This window comes from Motacilla alba, chromosome Z (genome assembly GCF_015832195.1).
Source record: "Motacilla alba alba isolate MOTALB_02 chromosome Z, Motacilla_alba_V1.0_pri, whole genome shotgun sequence".
Lineage (NCBI taxonomy): Eukaryota > Metazoa > Chordata > Aves > Passeriformes > Motacillidae > Motacilla > Motacilla alba.
In genome coordinates, this window is record NC_052046.1 from 24,738,937 (window position 1) to 24,759,059 (window position 20,123).

The following is a 20,123-nucleotide window of genomic DNA, read 5'->3' on the forward strand; positions in this document are numbered from 1 at the left end:
AGGTGAATTATCATAAAATATGTTATCTCTCTAGTTATCTGTGGTCAGGTGTGCCACTGATGTCTTACTCCCTGATTCAGTTAAGATTTCCAGTTCCTGTGCTATTTCCTCTTCTTCACATGTAAATTTAGCAAGACTATAGGTGGTATGTGTAGGACAACTGGTTTCCCAATCCTGAAAGTTTCTTTGTAAACCCCATCTCTTGGCTTTGGTAACAGTCCGAGCATGTTTCTTTTAGCAGTTTTCATTTGGTCAGTGTAGCTGTTTCTAGCAGTTTTCATTTGGTCAGTATATTTCAGTGCATTCATAATACTAGATTTATAATGACACTACATTTAATATATTTATAACATGATACTGTCTTATCTGCCTATGAATTTTGACATATCTATAACATATGCAACCTTCAAAAAGATTCCTGTTCTGGTCTTCCTTTATCCCATACTTTTTCTTACTCTCTGAGACAACTGACATGTTCTGACAGCATTTTTTGTTTGTTTGTTTGATTTGGTTGTTTTGTTGTGATTTTTGTTGGGGTTTTTGTTTGTTTGTTTTTATTTTTTAACTTGTGTTTCACTAATAAATATACATGTTTTACAGACTTCATGTGTGGAAAGCTTTTAAGGGAATGTGGGCACAAATCTCCTTTTGGATTTATCCTCTTAAGGAATTTTCTCTCTTACATGTCGCTAGGAGACATTTGAACTGGGACCTTATTAACAGCTGCCTCACTAAAAAAGGGACTTTTCACCATCTGCTGGGGTGGCCGGGATCCTGAGCCCACCTTTCCCTGCCCTGCGTGCTGCTCCGCCCCCGCCACTTCTTTGCCATGCTCAGAGCTTTGCTGGACTGTAACCCTGTACCCCCTGCCTGCTAAGACACCCCCTGGTTCCAGCTACAGCTGCGGAGCTTCTGATACATGTCGTCCACCACCCAGGGAGTTTTGCTCATTCCTGCCAGCTGTGACCATAACTACAGCAAAGGGGAAAGTGCCTGCTGCCAAGAAGGCTGCTACAGGGTTTCTGGTTCCAGTTTTTGTCACTGCCGTTGTTGTTTGTTTGCCTTGTTTATGCATACTAGTAAATAACTGTTACTCCTTTCCCCCATATTTTTGCCTGAAAGCACCTTAATTTCAAAATTACAGTAATTTGGAGGGAAGGGGTTTACATTTCCATTCCAAGGGAGGTTCCTGCCTTCCTTAGCTGACACCTGTCTTTCAAACTGTTATAAATGTAATTGCCAATTAAATTGAATCAATACTTTGCAAGAGCCAAATTATGATGAAATATCAAAATATAAATTTATTTCATATTCAAATGACAAAATCTGGTTCAGCCACGAGTCGATCGGACAGAGTCTAGCCCAGGACTAGGCTCTGGGTGACACACGTACACAGCTCTGAGCCTCTGTATGCGTCAGAGTGGTAGTGGCACACCGTAGCCGTGTCCGAGTCCAGTTCTTATACTCTTTTTCTTGCCGCAGGCAAGGATGTCCTTTGTCCTTTTCTTAATCAAGTAAGTCCCAAAGCTTCTCTGGTCTCAGGATAAAGCTATCAGATGGAAGACAGTCCAGTTCTAGATGTCTTGAGAATAATTCATAGGCTTCTTGTCTCCTGCTAGACAGAGCTTGAGAGACATGCTAACAATACACAAACCCCCCCCCCCACCTCGTCCAGGAAGATATAAAAGTTAAACAGTCCCTTACTGGTAGTCCTTTATATGTTAAGGGATTTCCCAGAAACAGACTATAGGCTTGAATGGATTACCATCGGACATGTCATCTCCCCTGACTATCTGTAGCCAGGTGTGCCACTAATGGCTTACTCTTTACTTAGTTAGAATTTCTGAGATCCTGTGCTGCTTTCCCTTCTTCACATGTAAATGTAGCAAGACTATGTGTGGTATGTGTATGACAACAGGTTTCCCAACCCCTGAAAGCCACTTTTCCTTAGCTTTGGGAACTTGCCTGGGCAAGCCTCCTTTAATAGTAAAAACCGCTCAATCTTCTCATAACCAACCTTAGCTTATTACAGTATATTCACATTTATAATGATATTACATTCAGTATATCACTTTATTCACCTACGAATTTTGACACGTTTATAACAAAACCAAGACATGCTCTCTTAGTCCCTGCTTGTTATAGTAAAAATTGAGCAAGCCAATTTAATAAAAAAAAAAGAAAAAATAGAATTCATTTTGCAACTGCTATACAGTCCTGATAGCTAAACAATTTAGAGACCGCACCAAGCCTGGGATCAGAGCTGGGTGGACACTGGACTGACCTCTATCACATCAAGCCCCCACGGTTCACGCATGCTGCATGGCAGAGTCCGTTCTTATACTATTTTTCTAGCCCAAGGCTCAGTTCTTTGTCTTCTTTCAGTGTCCTCCATACTCAAGCTGGTTTCTTTCTGTGTCCTGTGCTGCACAAAACCTTGTCTGGGAAGCGATGTGCGATATTGCTCGATTACTGGAATCAGGTATTCAGATGTATGTTCCCAATGGCTCTGATTATCTGTACTGGACATCTTCATGGGCCATCATCGCTGGGTGGCTCCTGATCATTCCAGCTATGATAGTCGTCTCCTGTGCCAGGCTAGATTCTGTTTGAATGTTAATTCCCTTCCTGCCAGCTGCAACTCTGTCATCCCGTGTGGCTGCTCTCAGTCCCAACCAAAGTGTTTCTTAAGATTTTTATAATTCAGACATATTCCATACACACACAGTTTTAATCAGCACGAGTTACTAAATTACTCATAACACTGCTGAATCAAAAGGGATGTTTTTTGATTAATTTGAAAAAGACAAGAAACTTAATTTGAAGTTTTTTGCAGTTTAGTGACTGGTTTGTTATGTTGTTTGATTCAAAATACATTCCAGAAATTAGTGTTACATATGTGGTTTTAAACTCACTTGTCAAAACGAAGAGTAAGCACATTTAAAAATTGGTTACAGCTGCATGAAGCTGTTCCCTAGCAATTTGAACTCTGGGGCATATGCCTTCACAGCTACCTCACTTGTTGCGGTTTTGCCCATTTAGTTTGCAGCTGGGTCACCTTGTTCATTTGTGCTGACCTAGATTTTGTGATTAATTTAGTTGGTGGGGGGGAGGGAAGAAAAATTTTAAAAAAAAATTAAAAATGAGGGGATGGGGGCAGAAACAAGAAAAAAGAAAGAAGTCTTTGCATCCAGTTCTGTCAATGCTTTCATTTTTCTCCCTTGCAGCTTTCTCTAGTTTTTCACATCTTTTAAGTGTGAGATTGTTTATATGCCATACTGTGCCACTGCATGATAATCAGCTTCAGCAGATGTCTCTTCAGGCCTCTACTTGGGGCAGAGACAGGAGGACTTTTGGAACAACTGTGAGCAGAAATGCATTTTCTTGGGAAGATAAGTTTGTCAGTATACTTTGTCAGCATGACAGGAAGTGGTGTTTTCTTAAAATCAAAATCCAAAGGACCACCCCCTTCAAGGAACTAAGATATTTTTGAATTAAATTAATAACTGTGGTGAAATCCATCTTTTCTAATTATTTTGATTTTTATTAGAGTTTGGGATGTTTTTGTTAATGATTTCTTAATTGAAGCTGAATAAATTTTCCTGTCCTTTTGAGTTATTCTGAAATATTTCCTCCCACACACCAATATTCTTTAGTTTCAATAGCTAAACTGAGATAACCCTTATTCACACAACTTCCTAGTTAAGAATATCTAATCTAGACAATTCAGTGCTGCTCTGTGCTGTGTGGTGTAATAGAAAAAAAAAAAAAGTGGTAAGCTTAACATATTTTCTAATATATTCTCAGTTCCCAGCACAATATGCTTCAAGTGTACATCTTCTCCTGACCATAAAACACTTTCAATACTAAAGGAAAATCTCTGAAGATTGTCCAGCCCCTTCATGTTTTGGGTTTTTTTTTGCTCATGAAGTGGATATTAACTAAATAAAAAGAATTCATGATAGCTTAGACAATTCATGATAGCTTAGACAAAATTCATGATAGCTTAGGTATATTATGCTACATATATCTATCAGCATAACTGATTTTTTTAAATCCAGAAAAGTAATTTATTTTTAATTTTTTTTTTTCGCATCCTATAATCCACTTTTTTACTTGGTGAAGAGCAAAAATTACAATAGAAAAATGCAGAACCATTTTATTTCACAGCTGCTATTGAAGAAGTTGGATTACCATAATTTTGACTATATTCCTTTTATAAATCTGCAGTTCTTGAAAGAGACTTTATGGAGTATGAGTGTTTGGAGCACAAGTGTTTCAGAGCAATTCAGAATTATTGAAGAGCTACAGGATTTGTAAAGTGCTTCAGTTTCTTAGTGACTCCAGCAGTGTTGTAATGAGTTTTGTAGGGCTCTTAGCAAGGTTGTGTGAAAAACCTAAAAATGGTCTTGTCTTTCCCGTCTTTTTTCCCCATCTGCATGTTGGTGCTATTGCTATAAGTTTCCCTCAGCTTATATAAATATTTCTGGTGAGCAGCAGCATCCCATAGTCTCAGTCTGGCCAGGCAAAAGGGAGGGGGATCAGTGCAGCTCTACCACCATAACCCAATCCTGGTGGTGACAGTATTCACGTGAAAGGGGCATCACCCCCTTGCTGTGGAGAAAGAGGGTGCATTTTAGCTTCACATATGTGATGACTAAACAGTTTGCAAAAATGAATTTTAAAAAATGACATGCTAGTTAAAAAAACAAAAACAACCCAAACACAAAAACCCGAAGTTGTCACTTTTTTACTAACTATCCAGGACACTAAATTATTTTCCTATTCAAAGTTGTCTTGGGAATTGCAGAGAAACTGTTTCATCATGCGATAGTGTAGTTTGGATATTTGGAGTGTAAATCATGGCTGTCCTTCAATTTTTTTAATCTCATTTTGAAAAGCAATATGAGAAATAGTTTGATTAGCTTAGCAATTTCAGTTGTCCATCCTAGTCAAGCAGGAACGCCTCAAAGCTGTGGATTTAGAATACAGATGTTTTGCCTTGAAATACGTAATTACAAATCCTATCAATGTGCATTTGTTAGTCAATATTATACAGAATAAAGTAAAATTTCCTAGCCAATTTTACACTAACTTTGCTGCAAAAACTTGATTTTTTTTTTCAGCATTACACATTTGGAATTATCTGGGTCTTTTTTTTCATGGGTTGCTTTTAACTTCTGAAATCCAACATCTTCTCAGCTCTGCTTCAAACTGAATTTTGTCTTCTGAATGAGTGTAAACCCTAATCATAAACAGAACCCTTTCAAGGTTGCAAGGGATCACTGGCAGGATTATCTGGTCCCACCTCCCTAACCTTGTGTTTGCCTGTTTGGAGATGTGTATTTGTTTCCTCAAGGGCTGATTGCCTGGAGGCAACTGACAGCACTTTGCTTTCTTCAAAATTGATGGGAACATTCACACAAGGGAAAAGGAAAAAAAAAAGTATCAACAGTATTCATATAAAGTTTGTATTAGTATTCACTCAGGTCTATCCATAATAATGCATCTTTAAACTTTCCTATTTAGAGCATTTATGGTAAGGACACATTTGTGAAATTACTCCGATATGCCATACCCTGTATAGCTATCCTTTTGAAATACTGTTGGTAAGGCCTGGCAGACTGGTTTTTAGTTTTTGCCATGGATGCATCTGATGTTTAGGACTAAGAAGTTAAAGAGAAAAGTGGCTGTAAGTCAAACACAATTATGCACAGTACACACGCACACATACACACACACATAAAATTTAAGACATTCTAGTCATGAAATTGCAAATTCCTGGAGGTTTGAAGTGTTGCAGCTGGGTGGTGAGGAAGGCCTGCTAAGAGCCCCATTCAAAGTGCTCTCAGACCCATACATGAAAGGTTGAATGATTTGATAGTTGGAAGGCAACAAAGGCTCATTGACCTTTACTGTGGTGTGCAAAGTTTACCCACCATTCAGTCAATACATGCCTACCCTATGCCCTGGCTGTCCCCATAGCACTGGAAATTTGAATTCCCACCATGAAAGCACAACATGGTGTAACATGAGTGCAAGTCCTGGTGAGAGAAAGAAGAAGTGATGTCAGGAGAGGTGAGAATTCATGTGATACAGCATCAAGGACAACAAAAAAAGTCTGTACTGGAATTGGTGGCAGAGAAAGTGCAACAATATGAGATATGCTGCAGGTATTTTTTCCTCAGATTCGTGCTCTCTGCTGAGGATGGTGGGCAGATGCATTCATTGCAAAATCCTGTTCCAGCTGTGCCAGGTGATCCCTTAGAGCTTATTCCAAGAAATCAGCATAATTAATCTTCTTTAGGGCCATTTTGGAGCTTCAAACAACATGATTTCATAGGTTGTACAAATTACAACCTCAAGGGACCTTCTTTCAAGGTTGTACAAATCATGATCTCAAAGGGCCTTCTTCCATCACTTTTTCTCTCTTCTGTCAAAATTATTTTCTATTGTTTGTCCTCTTTAGGGTGACAGGTCACTCCAGATTACCAGGAGTATTCCTCACCCTTTCATAGTTTCAAGTTTTCATCATACTCTCCTTTCTGAGAATTTAATAGCATCATTACCATTTAGGGTACCTCTGCCTGCTCCAGGAATGTTTCCCCCAAACCTTGTTCCTCCCATTGCTGCCATTGCTAGCATCTTTGGGCAGTTCAGCAGGTCACTCGTCTGCGCATTATTACATCTTACTTACACCTTCTTTTGAACACTGATCCCTTCCTATGTATGTATGTGTAGGGTTGTGTATATAACTAAGAAAAACAGAAAGATTAGCTCTTGATGTAGTGCTCTCCCTTCCCATCTACCACCTGAATTCCACCACCTCTTCCCTCTGAATTCAGAGAACTGCTGCCATCTCATATATCTATATATATAATATATCTTGTTTCCAGACTTTGCATCCCAGAAAAAAAATCCCTTCTGAAAGCTGCTGAGCTGTGGCCCAGCAGCAGGATTTGATTGATAGATGGTTCATTCTCCCACTGAGCTATTAATCAGTGCTTATGGATGTCATGGTGGTAATGCTCAGAGGATGTGTAGGTGTCTCCCTGCATGAGGGTCAAGCCCATCATCTTCTAAGATAATTTAACTCCTTTCATCTAGTTTTGAGAGATTCAGAGTGCACAGCTGGGTTATGGCTGTAGCAGACAGCTGTCCTGCTCTTCCCCTTAGGTTCTCTTTGCAGCTTAAGTCTGTCTTGGCTGGTTTGCCTGGGTCCTCTAAGCTGTTTTGTTACCAAAGAATGACAAAAATAAATACAGGAAGAGGGAAATCAGGTAGGAAGTGGGGCTTTGTGGTCTTTGTTGCTATCGTAGAATGATTTGGTTTGGAAAGAACCTTAAAACTCATCTCATTCCACACCCGTGCAAGAACACCTTCCACTGGACCAGGTTACTCCTAGCCCCATGCTACCTAGGCCTGGACTTTAAGGGCTGGGGCACCCATAACTTCTCTGGCACTGCACCAGTTCCTCACCACTCACAGCAAAGAATGAAGTTGTTATGTAAGAATGCTAACAAAACTGTTACAGAAACTTTGTGCTGCACCTAGAGCATGCCATTGCATCGATATTAACAGCCAGCTTCTTGTGCATTTGTTTGAAATTTACAGCTCAGAAAAAGCCCTTGCTAAAATCAATCTAAGCATAGATGACCATCTTTTCAGGACAAAGATCTCAGCAGTGTAAGAATGAGAAATCTCGCAGACAAATTTTCAAAGGCAAAAATTGATTTTTAGTGGTTTTCAAATAATTTTTCACATATTTTCATTTCCAATGATGTGTGAATATGCTGTGAGACCTCTGGTGAGAAAATAGATCTACATGGCCAAGCTCAGTGGTCCAAAACAGGGAACTTATCACTGAAATGTAAAATAATTGGCTGACTCAGAACTTTTGTTTTTTTTTTTAATTATTTCTTTTTGACCCCAAAATGAAGGAACCAAAAATACCAGTGCTCAGACTCAAATTTTAATTTAATTAAATTTGCTGGGATCCATTTTAGCCATTGCATTGTACATGCTTTATACTACCAAATGGTTCACATTCAACAAGTTCACATTCTGAGGAAAATAAGAGCCTTTGGCTACAAAAATAAATATATACCAAAAGGTGAAGGCAATCCATTTGTGCTGTCAGTTTCTCTTGGAATTGAATGGAAAATGCAGTGGCAACATCTCCTTTTTTCTCTGCAAGTGACTTAAATATATGCATTGATGAAGTAGTAGTAACTACTCACTCAGTAGTAGTAACTCACTTTTTGTAGTAAGAATATTTAAGGATGCTCAATTTAAATATATTTAATTAAGCATAATTAAGTGAACATCATTATTAAAGTGAAAATGCTTTTGTATCTGACTGATCAAAGTTGAGAGAGTCCAATTACTAAGAGCCTTATACTTCTTTATTCAACTGCTTAACCAAATAATTTTAAATATTGATTTTCAAAGCAAAAAGGGTTTTTTTAATTTAGAATTGCATCATTTCAGTACTTTGCCAATTTATAAGTTCACCAAATAATTTCTTATACATTCTAAGTGAGCTCTGCAAAGTGTGAGCTAAATAAAAATCATTAGAAGAACAGATTTTTAAAAAGAAGAAGAGGATTTGAACCTTCAATTTCCAGTGGCTGTAGGTGTAATTTGTTGCTGGCTGCAGGGCTAACCCCAGCAACAGGTTGTGATGTTACTCAGCTGACTTGAACATTTGACATTTTTAATAAATGGCTTTGGTTCTAATTTTTTTAGTCTGTGTCATGTTCATGTGGCACATCACATGGAACTACCAAGGGGCTGGGAATACTGTAGCATGCAGAAGTAGCTGAGAGCGTTCATCGCCTCTGGTCTGTGGATAAAGGCTTTCAATGCTCTTCATTGTCAGTCCTGTATCTTTTCTGGGATTTTTTTCTGCATTTGCTAGCTGGCAGTTCACCTGTAATAAATGGTTCTGCATATGTAAGAACAGCCTCTTGGGAAAAAGATAGGATAATTATAAACACTCAATATTTTAACAAGATGATCCTACAATGTTTCTTTTTAATCTCATTTGATGCAAGAGAGGGGAAAAACATGGTGGCTCTTCAGGAAGGGATGTATTTGCAAAACACAAAGATTTGTTTTATGTTGTTGCTGTTGTTGATGATGATAATAATAAATAATAGCAGCTCATGTGTGGAACATAAGAAGCCCATTAGAACTCAGTGAACTTGATACAAAGCTTCCAGTATGAAACAAGCTTCCAGTATGAAACACTCCAGTCCCACTGACAAAATCAGGAGTGGAGGTAAGGTGTCAGCAATTACTCCAGATGTAATCACTACAAAGTAAAAGACTTTGGAGTCATTTACTTGTCTTGAGTGGTAAAGTTAAATGTATGAATGGGAATCTCAAAACACAAATTAGCAAAATTTGTCAGGAAACATCCATGACATGGGTTCAGGCCTTGCCTATAGCTTTACTATGAATCCACATACAACCAAGGTGAAGGGATAACATCAGTCCCTATGATATACTCTATGGCAGGCCATAGCAGATCCACATATTCCAGGTGAAATTCACATGAAGGGGAAACTTGATTTGCAGAAATATCTAATGGCTTTAGGTTCCACTTTGCAGAAGCTCCAGAATTACATTGTGGTATCCAGACCCATAGGACTGGACACACCTGCACATCCCTTCCAGCCTGGACACTGCATCTATGTTAAGTGTTGGGACAGTGATCCTCTATAACCCAAGAGGAGGGTTTGCCCCAGTCAAAGTTGCTGGCAAAGAATCTTGGATTCACTTCTCCAGAGTTAAGAAAGCTTCTACTCCTGAAACAACTGTAAAAGCAGAAGCTAATGCAGATGAAGACCTGTTTTAAATTATTCCTCTTCTGTTTCCAAAGAACTGTCCACAATAATAATTATTATTCTTTGCATGATACCCCACTGTGCATTACTGTTGTTAGATGTTTATTACTGTTTACTATTGTTTATTATTAATATTATTAGATATGTACCTATTATTAGACACTTACTGTTAGATATTTACTGTTATTAGATTTTTATCCAGTATTAGATTTTTTTTACTATTAGCTATTTATCTGTTGTTACATGTTTATTATTAGATGTTTATATTGATAGTCATTTACTATTGTTAGTTACTTATCCATTATTAAACACCCATTCTTAGTAAATATTTAGAGAGAGACTCAACAAGGTAAAGGCTTGTCAAGTGGGGGAAATGATGCCTTAGGTTTTAGTTTTCATATTATTCAGATTTTGTGCTGCTTTAGTGTGTTCAATTCCTTCTCTAGCTGGGGACCAAGGACAAATGATCCAAATTTCAGGCCCAAGAGCATAAACAACAGTGGACTGAAGAGAGAAAAACAAGAAGGGTGGGACTTCATAAGCTAAAGCTGTAACTGGACAATTAACTCCAATATGCTAATGGACCAGAACTTATAAAAGTGTGGGACCTCGTGACCAGTCGTCCTTTTTGTGACCATTTTGGGTTCATCTTGGGTGTAGCCCTGGCTGGGTTCTTGTACTGCCCAAGGTGTATCCATTGAGGCCTTCTAATAAATACCTACTTTATTCTTTAACTCCATCTAGTCTCTGTTCTAGGTAGCCTTCACAAGGCATCAAAATGATGCTTGTGCATTGCTTGCTGAAGGAGGTAAGTGGGTGACCAGTGAAGCTGGGCTGCAGGGTGAGCCCTGAGTGATTTGTTCAGGGGGCCCCTGCCCTTACACTCTACCTCCAGCCTGGGCAAGGTGATGAGATGCTGCCTGGTACTGGCCCTTCAGGGGTGGCTCCAGTCCACCAGCACATGCTGCTGAAAACCCAACATGCTCTAGCACCTACATCAACAGTGAAATAATAGTTTTCTTCACTTGTATATCAACAAGACTAGAAAAACAGAGAACTGGTCACCTAGCAAAATGGTGGAATTTTATCGGTGCTGTGCTTTTTTTAGCAGGGCTTTTTTTTTTTTTTTTTAGCAAAGCAATGAAGCCTGTGTGGCATTTGACTGTATTTAATTAACCTGGTCTTTTTTATCTCCTTTCTGCCATTCTACATTTATTTTGCTGTACAAAAATCTTGCCCTACAAACTCAAAAAGTTCCTGTGTCAGGGAGGTGACTGGTTCACATCCCTTATTATGCAATAACATTACAAGGAAAGCATGAGAATTGTGAGAAGGTAGGACTTGTGTGCACAGCTCTATGGCAAAGTTGCTCAACCCAAACCCTGCCAAGTTTTACTCATTTTGAGACACAGACCCAAACATATTTCTGTTTCCCAGAGATGATGGATATGAATTTGTTCTGTGGATAGAAGAAGAGTACAGAGAGGGAGCATTTACAGCAGCCTCTCTAGACCATCACCTCACAGAAATTTTCAAAACTTAGAAAGATTTCTGCAGGTAAATTTTCCAGGTTTTAGATAATTTATAAGTAGCACAAAGTAGCTTCTTAGAAAAGAAAAAAAGAAAATGAAAAAAGAAACTGCTCTTTAATATTTTTATAAAGATTTTTGTCACTATTTCCCTGTCACCACCACCTCCCAGAGGCTACCAAGGGCATAGTGCAACTGTGGTACCTCAGGCTCCTCTGGCTAAAGTACAAGACAGGTTGAATGACACTACTCTTGCAGGAGAGGTTTCCTGAAATCATACAAAATTGCTATGGGAGCTTCAGTATTCATTTTGGTGTTTCATGTGTGTGATGTCTATTCTTGCTGCCCATGCAGTTTTGTGCTAAACTGGATCTGACTGAGCCACAACAGAATTTCAGAATACAGCTGAAGAAGTTCTTCTTTGTGTTAGTATTCTTGGGTCTTTTAATTACAATTTAATTGTTTGGAATACATTATTTTGTATGAATATGTGTGATTTGTTTAGAACGGAAGACACCTTAAAATTTTGTCCGGCTTTGTGGTTTTTTTCTTTTGCGAGTGGGAAAGCCCTATCACTGCAAACCTTTCCTCTCAAACCTCAAAGGATAATAGTTGCAACAACTGACATAAACTACAGTGCATTTTGACAGAATCAGACTGCAATTAAACATTTTCTTAACATTTGGTAAAACTGTTGTTCTGGCTGAAGGAAGGAAAAGTTTCTAGCAGTTGTGCAGTAATGCCTCTTGCTGGGCTACAGGGTGTTCCCAGATAGCTGCATTAAAGCCGGATAGCTCAGCTCTGAGGAGAGCCAGCCCACCTGAGCTCTAGCAGCGCCTCCAGCCTGCGCCTTAGCAAGCCTTTAGTGATATTCAGCTTTAGTGATTTTCAGCTCATTAGTGATTTCAGCTCTTGGGCTTGCTAGGCTCAGCTTAGGCAGGCAGAGCAGCATTTGGCAGATGCGGGAGAAGAGAGGAGAGAAGCTGTGTGAGGTTCTGAGAAGAAGTCTTTATTGGTCTTCTTTGTAGCTCTTCCACAAAGGGTCTCAGGAACAGCGACTCTCTGGTGAGCCGTGCAGAAACAGGGGTTTATATAGGTCAAAAGGGGATTGAGAAGTGTCCAATGGTAAGGGTTAAAGGAAAGTGACCTATAGCCTTACAGAGAGATAAGCAAGGGTCTAAGAGCAGAAGAGAGGGGCTCCTAATGTCCAGCCATCATGACTCAGGATTTTGCCTATCTTAGGCTTCCGAACGCCAAGGCAGGTTTGCAGGGCCTGCGCCTGCTACAGTGCAGTCTGCTGACACCCACAAGGGACATATCTGACACAGCCCTTGGTTGCTTAATTGATAAAATGAAGCTTTCATTCTCAAGAAAAAAATGCAAAATAATGAAAAGCATTAATGCACTCAGCTCTGGTGGCCATGTATCCCTTGGCAGAATACTTTCAAGCTGTTGCCAGGAGCAGTGATTCTGACATGACAGACCTTTCCCATGAACTTCCTCAAGCTTCACTTATACCAAAACAAAAAGCATCCCATGGCCTGGAGATGGCAGAACAGCTCCATTTACTTCACACAATGTCTGGTGCTCTGCCAGGCAGCTCTCCATGACCTCTCTCCTCTCTGGGTAAAGGAATTGCCATACCTGCAAAAAGCTTAGGGTTTTTCCCAGGTAAACTCATTTTATCTGTCTTGACAAACACAGCAGAGAAGTGCTGTTTGGAAAGCCCCATGTGCTCTCAATGACTGGAGCATAAGACTAAAGCAACAGATGAAAAATCCCTGCACAGGAATGTATTAATTTGATGAACAATTTAAACTTTTGTAAAATTGAATGATCCTGGATTATAATAAGCGAGACATCTGTGTCATTTTGCAAATGTATTTCTAGGGGAAAAAAAGAAAAAAAAAAAAGTGCACATCCACTCCCCCTTATTAATTTAATCAGTAGCCATAGTGATAGTTTTCTGAAAAAGTGGTTGTTAACTTTTGACTAAATCACAATAAAGTTGGTGATTTTTCCAAAATACCATTTGAATTTTTGCAATTCCTTTTGGAATCATATAGTCTGTACTACTTACTATTAGGAGATTGATTAAAAATATCTATACTTCTGTTATGAATCTAAACATACAGAGAAAAATATTTATTATTCTAATACAATATGTATTTTCTAAAAAGTGTTTATTTTGCATTAAAAATATTTAAGCATCTTCCTGGCACCTTTGCTAAAGTCCTCTGGAGCTGTCAGCTCCAAAATGTTGTAATTAGCTATGAAGTGAAAGCAAATTGGAAATATATGTAACAATTATGATTTAATTATATTAGTCTGCCATAATGGAAGTGGACTTTGGAAGGAAAAGAACAGGACAGTTTATGTGTTTATAATCATTTAAGGGGAAAACACAGAAGAAAATAAAGGAAAAAAATGCAAAATGTCTTTTATATCTATATTTCATATTGAATTTAATCACAGTTGTGGGAGAAAAATGCAGGGACTTATGTCACAATTTTTCTCATTGAAGTGTCATTTTTACAAGGCATCCATTGTCTAGCATGTCCTCTTTTAACAATAACAATGCAAATACTAAAATAATTGCAATCTATAAACCATCCTGGATTTCTAAACAGAAAAAACAAAAACCAAAAAACAAATCAGTAAGTCAAACATGAGTATGGATACAAATATTTAGTATGGATATGCAATACATGCAATACACGCAACTCCATGGTGGATGGGGATGACAGCTATTGCTATTGAATTTTTCAGGCCTTTTATTCTCCAAAATATTTTCATCTGCTTGAGTAAAAAGTTTTCTGTAGAGCAAAGTACAAACTGTTGTTTTGGTATTTACAACCATTAATGTTAAAAAGGGGAGCACACTCCCACTACTAAAAGTGAATTCAGCATTTATTATAATAAAAAGGCTAAAGCATGAGGGCCCGCAGGGCAAGCAGGAGTGTTCCTGTCAAGGATACTGCAGCGCCGGTGCTGGGTCTTCTTCAGCAGCGATGAGCGATGTCCTGGATGTTCCAGGTAGAGCGGCACACATTCAGTGGGTCAGATGCCCCTTTTTATCTTGTTTTTTGTCCCTCTGGATTTGGTTTCTTTTTGGATCATTTATTTGCATGAAGGTTTAAGGCACTTGACTGGGCTCATTACAGTTCTGTCCAGGCTAGCTTGTTTCGCTTGGCAGGTGATGCACTTAGGTGTAATATGGTACGCTGAGTACTGTATTTCTTATAACTACTGTTTTAACCCCTTTTACAATATAATAACCAAACTAACAGTACATGCTTGACAATTAAAAAATCTTTTGTTTATAGTTCCTTTAGCTTCAAGTGATATGAAGGAGGAGAGGAATAAATGCATCTCTTTAAAGCAAAAATAATAGCATTTTGGTGATTTCTCTATCTAGTCGAAACCGACATGGATTTTCCAACTCAACCTGTCCTGGCAAGAAAGGATGTTCCTGAGCTTCTGGGACGCCATAGCAAAACGAGACAGTAACCACACGGCATACTTACTCCTCTACCCTCCTTCTCCTTGCCTCCTGCTTTTTTAGGAGTTAGGTAGTTGCTTTTTTATTACTTAATTTGATTTTTTGATTTTTTTTCTGTTGCTGTTCATTTGTTTGTTGTTTTTCTTTAGGATTAAAAGCATTGTGCCTAGACATACTTGGGCAAGAATAAGATACACTATAACTTATATAGGAGTTAGCAAATATTAGCCACAAGCTAGAGACACAAGATGAAACTTGGCAAGAAATAGGGAATAAAACTTACAAAAATGAAGGACAGAGCTTGCTAAAACCAGTGAGGAAATCACTGAAACAGATAACAAGAGACGGCGCATGCGTAGAGGAGAAAAGTGAAAAGTCCATGGCAAGGAAGACATCCAGCCTTCATCGGGAGGCCGTTGAGGAAGATGCAGATCCTTCCTCAGTGCGACCACCAGGATGCACTGTGTCCACACTTCACGTATGCTAATAATAGTAATAAGTACTAAAAAACAGTTTGCATAACCACTCCTTTTTGAAGGACAGCAATGAATACACATAACATGTCGCCATATATTGTAATTTGCTGTGTGCCTGGATGTGCACCTGTTAGGAGGAGATATCCACTGCAAACCCGATGCACTGAATAAAGCAAATACCCACTTCTTGGACTTTGTCTCAGAAGTGTCTTTTGGCCCAGTTTGGGGTGATTCAGGTCCTTTCCCTTTTGGTGGGTTTGGGGAGAGTGGATGGAGTTTTTTAGGCTTGTCTTTTTCTTTTTGCCTTTGTTTGTGGAAGGAGGTGATAGTTTTGAGGGGATGTTGTGGGGTTTTTTTTGTTTGCTTGTTAGATTGGTTTTTTAAGATTTCCTAAATTTTGTTTTGAAAGACAGTTCTCAGCTGCTGAAGAAGTGACTGGGAAGCTTCGGGCAAGGCAGATCCCTGAGGCACCCCCCCAACCCTTTCTTGACTGACTGCAACCGCACTGGACAGCTGCTCCCCTCCCAGAGGACATCCCAAATGCTTCCCCTATCCACAGATCTGGATTGTCCCCTGAGAAACACAGCTTGCTCCTCTGTGCTTTCTCTATTCCCCGGGCAGGGGAGGAGACCCAGCTCTGGCTAGCCCGACACGCAGCTAGCAGCAGGGGGAGGGCACTCTCCAAGATCACCAGGGGTGTCTGGAGGTTGCCTAGCTGGAATCTCCTTGTGAGGCAGCGAGGCAGAGGCGAAAGGAAAAGAGGGACCCTGTTCAGTGGCAAATCCGGCTTATTGAAGCTCCAGGGGGGCCACCGGAACAAAGACCTCGAAAATTGATCGACAGGGGTATATGAACTGGGATGGGAACAGGGATGGAGATAACTCAATATCCAATGAGGGAGCAAAGGGGCGGGGGTCATAAATGATAGATTGCTTGATCATCAAATGGGATTAGTTGAAAGGCGGGGTCTTGGCTCCCAACCCAATCACCCGGCAGATCCGGAAGAAATTTCCAGAATGAAGGGTGGAGCCGCTAAGTGATGGATGGGAACCCAGGGGAGGGGCTATAACAGCAATTCGTCAACCATAGGACAACTGGGGAGGGGGCGGGAAGATTGACAATGTAGTATCAAGGAGGAGGAACCAGGGCAGAACCACCAAACTGGGGACGAACGGAACATACCAACCTCAAACTTATACAAATGATACCACACACCACATCAACAGCTTACTCTATAAAAATTTTAAATGTTTAATAAGGGATAAAAGGGACAATATCAAGTGCTGGGGTGCCTGGGCAAAATGCTAGAAGCACACAAGTTAGCTTAAAACAATTTTCTTATATACCTTTTTAGTACACTGGTTACATACATACTAATAAGGTCATACATATATATTCAAACATTCCTATGAGTTCTTTTACTGTTCTGGGAATACTTTAAACTTTGGTTGACCCTTGACCTGTCTTTCAATAGTGTAGATTTTATTTCTGGGACTCAAATATGTCGTTTCCTTACAATATATATGCCATTTCCTCACAATGTGTATGCCACTTCCTCACAATGACAGAGAGCAAATGCAAAGTCAGTAACAGGAGTTTTTCAAAATCCTTTTTCTGATGTTATCTGTGTGGTTCCTTCAATTTTATCTAATACAGACAGTTTCAGCTATTTCTAAGTTATTCTCACTATTGTTGGCTAGTTACAAAATGAAAGCATCCTGCAGAAATTAACAAGTTTTGCTAAAACATAAACTAATATATATTTATCACACTATTTGTAAGCATACAAAAGCTGACAGATTATACTATAGTGAAGTAGTTAAAACGGGTTGAAAATAGTACTACACCAAAATTGTTGTGATTAATAATAATTTGCAAAAGTCAACACATAACAGTGAAAGCCAATAATTCCACAGTTACTTATAACTGTTTGCACAGTTTTGGGGATCAGCAGAGCTAAGGGAAGGCAGTGTGTCTGTGCATGTGTGAGATGCTGTACATGCTCCTTCCTGCACCCCTTCTGCCCCCTTGTACCACTCTAGCTGCACGCAGGGGCTATAATGTGCAGATCATTTGCTTTGTAGCATTAAAAAAAAAAGAAGAAGAAAAATAGAAAATAAAGAACAAAAAATAGAAGAAAGAGTAAAAAAGAAAAGAAAAATGAGAAGGATAAAGGGGAAAAAAACAACAGTGAAGGAATAAAAAGGGCTGTTGGAGTAGATGTTTTCTAGGATGATTCCCTTCAGTGTGAGAAAGAGAAGGCATCCTCAGAGACAGCAAACCCTCCCCTAATTCTATCCTGTACAGAGCTGCATGACAGAAAGAAATTTAAGGGGGATTGGGGGGGGGTGCCCTGGCTCAGCAAAATCCTGAGGGGAGGTGAGAGGGAAAGGAAAGTTCTTGGTACCCTGTGCCCTGTGGAGGGAGGACAGGGATGATATTGGCCATGAACAACTTTGAAATTTTCCCCTTTTTTTGCCTACCAGTCAGTGTACATGTCCTGGGGGCCATGTAAGGGAAACACAGGATTAAAGGAGAAGCTGGAAGGAATGGGTTGAAACCATGTGCTTTCCCCCTTTGCATGGAAGTAGTTGGATGCATTTTGTCCTTTTTATCTAGCAATAATTATTGAATTATTTGTCATCACCTGTTTTCTTCACATATCAGCTTGATACTACCTTACTTTTTGCAATGATGATCAGAGCCTGAGAATAATTTCTCTACCTCACAAATGCTTTCTTGTATTTTCCATGTTTCTGATTTCATCTTTACAAGCATTTTGCAGTCCAATACAATGTGGAGTTGATTTTTATCTCTCTCTCTTTTTAGAGTAAAAGCAATTTAACAAGGTCTCTTCAATATAAATATTAATTTCCATGCTAGGTTATTTTTGTGATTAAATAATAATTGTATTAACATCTTTTAATGGCAAATGCAAGTAATCTTTTGATGCTACTACTATCAAATTCATCTACAGACACATGATGAAATTATGGAAGAAAATTAGTTTAGTACAATGTGTGAATGAATGTTCAAGAAAAATAAAAGAAACGTGAGAATTTATTATTTTGATACATTTTGGACGGTGGATTTTTTTCTTCATTAGTAGTAAGTATAAAACTAACTTTATCTTACAATCACATGGAGGAAATTTTTTTAGAGTCATAGTGATAATAAGTTGTAATGATATTTTACCTTAACTGTGGCAAGAGAAATGACACTTTGTTCTGAAGGAAAAAGGAGATATAACTGAAGTATCAGTCTTCTCCTCACCTGATTCATAAAACCCTCAGACTGTGCTCTAAATCCCTTTATCCTCAAATATTTTTAATGATTTTAAGGTTCAAATTTTAAACAGAATGGCAAAGATGCAGGAAGGCCACAAAAGTGTCTCCTTTTAATAATTCTCTTTGTCACGATCACTCAGACAAACTCCACAACATGTGTCCTGCTTGTGTACCCTCACTACCAGCAGTGGCACAAAATGATAGGGTTTCTCCACCATTGTTTCATAAAACTTCGCCATCATTCATCTCAATGAGATGATTTACAGACTAGAAGATTACAGTTTTATCTTAAAGTAGTAAGGCAAGCTGTTAAAAATGCCTGTTTGAGTTAGGATCCATTTTCAGGGACCATGTCTTACTGAGATTTTGTTGAGCTTTGAAAATTTGTCTTGAGCTTCTGGAGGAAGTAAGGCTTGAGCTAGCTTTCAGTGATTTTGAGAAGTGTACTTGTGCTGACACCTTTCCATCACATTCTTCAGAGACAAAAAAGCTCTAAAAGATAGGTGAAAAATTATTAGAAATTAAGAGAAAAATAAATCTGTATGAGGAAGGAAACTACATTCCATCTCCACAAGAAATAACTATTTTTAAACACCCTGCCTGTGAGTTAGGAAAGATAGTATGACTGTATAACTATAATGTAGAATTGACACAATTCAGTTGTTATTTGAGTTGTGGATTTGCTGTCATAGGCTCTTTCAAGCAAACAGATGAGTTGAACAATCAGGACTTGGCTCTACAATAAAAAAGAAAAAAAACAAAAACCAACCAAAAAACCAAACCAAAAACCAACCACCAAACAAACAAACAAACAGAACAAAAACCAACAGAACAAATGAAATGTCTCAAAGTATCCTTTCCTAATGAATTTTTTAAGACTTGAATGATGTTCAGAGACATATTACATCTGTCTCACATGGAAGTCACTGCATGAATGAAGACACTTGGGTTTATGGGAACATAATTTTTGGTCTATGCTCTTCCCAATAATTCTTGAAGTTCTTTTGGGCAGAGATTCAGCAATATTGATACTAGATATTATATTATCACATTTTCAGCAGTCCACGATTTTTCTCAGGAAAATGTGAAAGGATGAGAGCAGAACCTTTTACAGGACTTCCATCTTAAGGGGTGGCCATCACCCTGGTATTGAACCATACTTAAGTTGATGTAGTTCTGTGAATGCTTCTATCAAGCATTGGGTAAATTGGATTTTTGTTTTGGCTTGTTTCCTCCATGATTCCTATAAAGTAATCCATCCAGGTTATTTCTGGGATTATCTTCACATTTCAGGTATAAGTTTATTTTTGCTTGCTATATTCTGTCCAAATTCTCTTGTGGTTTTCCTCATCCTTTTTCCCCTTGCCCAAATATTTTCACATGGTAATGATATTCTCCAATGTTTTTTGAAGGCCAAAATGTTTTTTAAAAGGCATTCCTTTGGGGCCTTAATACGTTCTTCCCCCCTGGGAGCAGAA